Source organism: Amblyomma americanum, unplaced genomic scaffold (genome assembly GCF_052857255.1).
Source record: "Amblyomma americanum isolate KBUSLIRL-KWMA unplaced genomic scaffold, ASM5285725v1 scaffold_403, whole genome shotgun sequence".
NCBI lineage: Eukaryota > Metazoa > Arthropoda > Arachnida > Ixodida > Ixodidae > Amblyomma > Amblyomma americanum.
Window position 1 is genome coordinate 1 of NW_027526874.1, and position 6,900 is coordinate 6,900.

General features: G+C 50.0%; 1 non-coding gene across 1 annotated transcript; it reads left to right on the plus strand.

The window, feature by feature from the left end:
- On the plus strand, window positions 1–159 carry LOC144112532 (U1 spliceosomal RNA; the record flags this gene model as incomplete). The annotated part of the gene is made up of 1 exon (XR_013310300.1): window positions 1–159. It is a non-coding gene; the product is annotated as a U1 spliceosomal RNA (small nuclear RNA).
- Between the last annotated feature and the right edge of the window lie 6,741 nt (window positions 160–6,900).

Consider the following 6,900-nt stretch of genomic DNA (forward strand, 5'->3'; position numbering starts at 1 on the left):
CTTACCTGGTGTCGGGTCACCGGCGATCATGAAGGTCGGGGCCCCGTGCCGAGGCCTTCCATTGCACTTCGGTTGGCTGAAGCGCGCCACTACCCCTAACTGGGGCAGATGGGACGCGTAATTTTTGGTAGTGGGGCTCGGCGTCCGCGCCAGCCCCTGCCATGACAAAATCAAAAAAGAGACAGCAACGCAGAGGTTATTTCCGTGTAGGTATTCATTGCGAGTCGTAAAAACCTCCCTCTGCCGACGGAGCGGGACATCGGCGCCGTGAATGGGATTCCCTGCTGGGGATGCCTGGAAATACTGCATCACCAGGATTCTGGACCATGCGCCTCGAAAACCCGGTCGCGCCATCTCGCGACAGCCGGCGGCGCGGCGGCGCGTAACTCAATGGCGACGAAAAATAAAAATTGATATTTCGTCGCGCATAACAGTTAGAAATTAGCTCTCTCGCCTAGATGTTAAATGCATCTTAAAGTTTCATTTAGTCGAGTTTCATCGATGTAGCTTACATATTGCGTTTGCCATGAGCAATGATCTATGACAGCATGGAGCCTATGGCGAGGTCCTGAAAAATACCCCACTTCAATTTATCGCTCACTACAGCCCTATTTCAAAATATATCGACAAGCTCTAGCCGGTTCACGTAGGGTAATGTCCTACCTTTAAGGAAGTATAAGGTATTTTACATTTCAATGGCGTAAAAGTCTTCCTGCGCTATTTCACTATTGATCATGCATCATCAGCTTTTTCATGAAACGTGTGGCGCCCTCTCTCGGTGCGTTGGAAAGGCACACGTCCCTGCTCGCGGCCGGGCTCGAGTAGCGGAGGCGGCTCGATTCCGGCCGTGCCCTGCTACAGTGTCCCTGCTTTGGTAGGTTGCTTTGGGAGGTTGAGCCTGCCGTACGAATGCGCAGTTTTATCAAAAGTGCCCCCATCGGAGGGAGGCTATGGCCATGGGCTGCTACATAAAATGCTACAAGAAAGCGTGTGCCTTCTATGAGGTATATAGAGGAAATTATAAGAAGACTCTTTTGCTTGACAGGTACATTTTTCATTAAGCGCGTACAGTGATCACACCGGCATAGGTGATAGTGGAATTGCGTACGCAATAACAGTGCAAAGCAATGAAGCTTCTAGGTACTTTCGTTCAAGCAGTGAAATTTGTAATTCCCGGACGCTCATACTTAGAGCTCACTCACCGATACTTGTATATGGTTCTTGCACTGTGCATTCAAAATTGTAAAATCGTGTCTTAATGTCTACATTTCAACACTCATGTTATTAGCCTCAATAGCAGAAAGCTCTTCCAATCTTTTGTCGATGTGGTGCAAGTGCAGCAAGGATGCGTTGAAGTGAATGTTGCATGTGTTGCACATAAGAGGCGGCAAACCTGATGCTGCGTTTTATGCCAGTAGGTTATTTGTCCAATGTAACAATTAGTAGTGTGGTAGTTCACATTTTTGTCTAGGTTGGTAAAGTGCTTCTCACGATTCGATCGTTCGCCGTCGAGAAGGGGTTTACCATTGCTGTAATCGATGCTAGTTTCGGCAATTCTGTCAAAGATGTACGTGAAGGATGAACCGCTAACGAAGACTTCATAGAGTGGCATGCTGAGAACTATTCTGAAGAGCGTGCCATCAGTTCGGCAAGCCAGTAACTACGCCGTTACCCAGAGCAGCAATCAAGAGTCAAACTCTAGTTAAATGTTCTTGATTATAATTTAAATCTGGTAAGAAATGAACAGAAGTTATTGTCGGATAACACGATGTTTAAAAGATTACTGGTTTTCTCCAGTACGGTGACTCGGCGCTCCACCCAACCCGTTTGTGCAATGCGCCGCTAGCGCGATTCATTAGCGACAGGACGCTACATGCTCGCGGCCCTGAATATGCAGTGAATTTACCGTGTTGCGAATATGTGCAACAATACCCATAAGCACTTTCGCACGAGTGGCGCGAACATTTTTTTTTTTTGCATAAGTTCCAACCTACCCTCGTTTTTTTTTTTTTCTGCCGCTCTCCTATCTACTTTTCGCTATCCTCTCTCTTTGCTTTTAATTCCACCGGTTGCAGTTCCAGTGCTTGAGGGTTTAGATAGCAATCGCTGGGCCGGCAACATTTTTAGCTTCCTTTTTGTATTCTCGTCAGTTGTTGTTGCCTCTGAATCTGTTGGCAAACTACTACTTCTTGGATGTGTGACTCCCGGGGAGTTAGCGCGGCTTTTTAAGCGCACAAACCGCGGGAGTCAGAAGAGGGAGCCGTTTCCACGGAACGATCCAGCGACTTTTAAATGTGCCATGCATCTCCATGTTCCTGGTGCTGGCTCCGTTCCCCTGTCGAGCGGACGGAGAGAATTTCAAGCCGTGGAGAGAAGGGGTTGGGGGGCGATGAAAGAACAACTTAAACCGCGAAGAAAAGTTCGGGGAACCTGAAATAGCTTCAAGCCATGAAGAAAAGAGCCACCGAGAGCCCGGCGATCCTTCCATTGTTATAAACCGGACCCCCCTTCCAACGCGTGCACGAGCGCCCGCGCGCTGATGCCGACATCTAGCACGGACGCCTCACCTAGGCTTGCTGGCGTCTCCTGCAGTGCGCATGCGCAGACCGGTTTCGGCTTACGCTAAGAGCGCGGACGCTGAGCGCGTACGCCCAGGAAGGGCCATTCGAGTTGGCGCCTCTAGGCCTTTTTTGGGGTGGGATGACTGTCTTTGAAGTGGCATAGGAGGCCTCCGATAATGATGTCCGGCTTGTGTGTAGTTTGCATCCCTTCCTTTCTGAGAACACTGGCCAAGGTTTCGCAGACACCCTTTACGTACTAACTGCATACGCGTTTTTGCCACCAGCGTGTCCTTAGCATAAGCATATCGAGTTGTTTTCGTTGCATCCTTTTCGGTTTTAGATGATACATCGAGTGAAGAATCTTGGGTATCCATTGCCTAGAAATGTTTTCTTTTGCTGATGATGAGTTTTAATGGCGCACTGGCAACCTCGCACCAAGCGCAATGGGTTGAAGTGTTTTCTTCAACACAATGTTAGGTGGAAGACCATTTTCCGAGCACTTCAACTCAAAGAAACCAAGCGCCAGGCTTCGAGAAAACTTCTACCCATTGGAAATCAGTGGGTACACGGCGACACTGCGGAACGAATCACACACCGTCCTCGAGCCGCATGCTCAAAGCGATGTGTCATTGCTGTTGTCGCTGATTTTAAAACAAATATGCAAGAATTGGGAATCGTCTTAACCAAAACTTGCTTGAATTCCACCCTACCCTTAGGGCACAATTTTCAGCACTGTTCCTCCCAAAAAAGCTACGGGAACAAGACGCACAACACGCAGCATCAAACGGATGAAGAACGTGAAGAACGTGGAGAGGCGGTAACGGAAAGGGCCAAGGATGATTTGAGCAGGTGCATAGGTACGGAGAAATTCTTTTTCAAGAGCTACTCGGGCAGCCGGTAGCAGGGTGGTAAGAGGGAGGAAGAAAAGGACAGTGGGGAGGGGTCTCCTGCTGTGCCTTTGCCTGCCTTTCTTGTTTTTTCTCCTTTTACTTTTCCTCGAATCGTGGAGCGCAGTCCATGGTTGCTTTTTGGATGCGCTATGTTTCTGTTCCCTATGGTGCGAAGCACGAGCTGCACGACATAGTCGGCGCCTCTGCGAAAACGGCCCGGAAAGGTCATGGACGCACTCTTGCCTCCAGGCTGTCACAAAAAAAAAACTTACAACCGCTAATGTGTCAGTCCTGGCAAAGGGTTTCTCCACACGCAGACAAAAATCTCCCAAAAAAGACATCAGAATTTCTGCAGAAGATTCTGTACTGCCTTCCGCCAAACTAAGGAATTCCACCAGCCTTGTTAAAAGCACAGCGCATGGCACAGGTAGACAGTGCCACCAAAATCAATTTCGCACGAGTTAGCGTGGTTACGCCAGTTGCAACTAGGAGTGCTAGCACTTCGGTTTTCAGTGCTGTTTCAGTGTTCGGTTCCGTTGCGCATAGATGCAGCTGATGAAGACGACGATATCCAAAATACAGCGCAAGAGACTGGTATTTTATGACGCAGAATGTTCGGCTGCGGCGGTGTGGCAGTCGACGGCGGCAAAAAAGCGCTCCGCTGCCGCCGACGCCGGCGAATCGCCCGGAAAAAACGCTCCATGCGGGCCACGCTTAACGCAGTAACCAGCAAAACGTATGCGTTCTCGCCGCTTCGGGTTCGAAACTCACTCGCGGCCGTAAAACATTTTCGATTATTTTATTTCAGGTCAAGTAAATTTCAGACATACAAAGAGGCCACGCCGAAATCCAAAATTGAAGCCTCAGTGCTGCAATGAAAAATGCGACCCCGTTAGCCCGCTGTTCTACCAGCTTGTGGAGGCAACGGTTGGTACCAATGCGGCCACTCGATGGAACCGCATCACCGAGTGGCCGTGGCTCTCATCTGCTCACTCACTGAAAAAGGCAGCGCGTTGGAAATGTTTTCCTTAAGCCCCAACTCGATGGGCACATCCTAGGCGTAGGGCAGAGCGCCTGCGCGCCCAGCCCCGCGCCGCGACGAGGCAACACAAAGCGGACGTCCGACAAATGAACCGTGACCGCAGCGCTGCGGCCGAACACTGCGAGGCATGCGACCACCGAATGGACGTTGACGGCACTAATGTACTGGAAACCGAAGCTAACCCGCACAGGAGGCTTCTACTTGAGTCGTGGCACATCCAACAGACAGGGAAGAATGTTAATCGCTCCCTGGGGACACTTCCCGCTTCTTACATCCATGGTTTGCAGCCACTGACCCGGATGTCTTCAACACGAGGGCTTAAAAAGCCGAGGTTCGAACCATCCGAGGGTTTGTCGACAGCCCGGCGCCGAGATGCGGCGATTTCCCTGTTAATCCCCGTCAGCAGGAAGCGTGCATGGCGAGGCAAGCGGGCGTAGACCGGCGAAGGCAAAGACCGAGCCAGAGGAAAGGAGCCAAGACGTTTTCCCGAAACCGCCCGCCCCCCTTCGCCCGTCTAAGGAAACCACCGCAGTGATAGCGTATGGTCAGCGCGGACGCGGCAAGCAGACGCCGCGTCTAAGCCGCGACGGCGTCGAAGTCAGAGGATGGGGCATACCAACGGGTCCCGAGAAGCGGGCCTGCTTAACGAAACGCTGAAGCGTGTTCAGAGGCAGCAACGACAGGCTGGCTCCTCTTTCCAGATTTTGCGGGGACGCCTGTCAACAGTCGTCCCGAAGACGAGTAGTCTACTACTCGCAGCGGTAGCGATCGGTTGAATATCGGTAATTGGCGTAAAGCTGGGAGCCGCATGGGAATGTTTTGATGTATTTTCATGTTTCTCTTTTTACTTTTTAAGGGAGAGAGTTTGAGTAATACTGTGGAAGAATGGGGCGTGGCACGTAAACCTGTTGGCCCAAGCATTTCGAGGGTTCATTCCCGGAATTACATTTTCTTATAGCAATTTAGATGTGCTGTGTATTTCAGGGAGACGGTTTGAACCTTGCCGAAATTGGAGGGCGTGCCATGAAGTTTGTAAACCAATGATGGGTTAGTTTGCTGTTGATTGGGCGATGCAAGAGGTGGGTCGGGTTTCTAGGTCTTTAAAACCAGGGTCCGGAGCCATGGGATATCGTTCTGAGCTAGATTTAGATCCCTTGCATCTTCGGCGGTGCCAATGAAGGAAGATTTTCCCTTAGCCAGTTCCATGTAACCGCCATCGCCCCCCATACACCTTGCCCTCGTCTCCCGCATCCTTTAAGCTCCTCAGGACCTGGCTGTCTCGCTACTGTCTGTCATCAGCTGCATCTGGTTAGCCAGTTCCCTGCGTCCATTGACTTTCTTCTGCTGAAGTTTTAATGTACCACCTGGTCGAGAGAGTCATTGCCAAAACGGTAAGTAACAACCTTCCCAAGCCATTTCTTTAAGCACCTCGGTCCATGTTACGTTTTGTGTTTGTTTGCATGTCCTGATTACACAATTCAGGGCGGTCTGTAGAGCTTGTTGGTAACTTTTTTTTAATTCCTACAGCATGACAAGCGTAGAGCTTACATGCGTGTGCAATCACTGTGGATTTGGTTTGTGTGGAAGGATTGTCACGGAAATTCAGTGTGGGGTCATCGTTTCGATTAAAGAAGGTAAGAGGCTTAGGCAGAATTCGACACAACCACTAGGTTGCGAACCAAACGCGCTCGAGGCCACAAGCACGCTTTGGTGTTTTGGGGAAAGGAAATGGCGCAGTATCTGTCTCGCATATCGGCGGACACCTGAACCGCGCCGTAAGGGAAGGGATAAAGGGGGGAGTGAAAGAAGAAAGGAAGAAAGAGGTGCCGTAGTGGAGGGCTCCGGAATAATTTCGACCACCTGGGGATCTTTAACGTGCGCTGACATCGCACAGCACACGGGCGCCTTAGCGTTTTTCCTCCATAAAAACGCAGCCGCCGCGGTCGGGTTCGAACCCGGGAACTCCGGCTCAGTAGTCGAGCGCCCTAACCACTGAGCCACCGCGGCGGGTAATGATCTGGGAACAAGAACAAACAAAGGACGCGTCTTCGTTTGGAGCTATCCACGAGGGCCACGATTAAACCTTAATTCTTTCGCATTCCATGATTTCACAAGCAGTCTTCAGTGTCCTGAAAATTTCTTCGTTTTTTTTCTGACATATAACTGCGAATTTGTAAAGATAATACTTGTACATAGTTCCTGACCACTCTCCCTCCTATAGTTTATGGCTATAGTTATTTCATTTCTCTAATCTGCCTGATATCCCTTTATTTGCGCTGCCCCAGCTCAGGTGCTCGCAGCAGGAAAAATCTTTCCCTTCTTTTCTTTTTATTATTTGGATAAAATCACCGCTACTATTACTACATAGAATTTCCACCCATCACAGTTAGCATTCAACATTGCACAT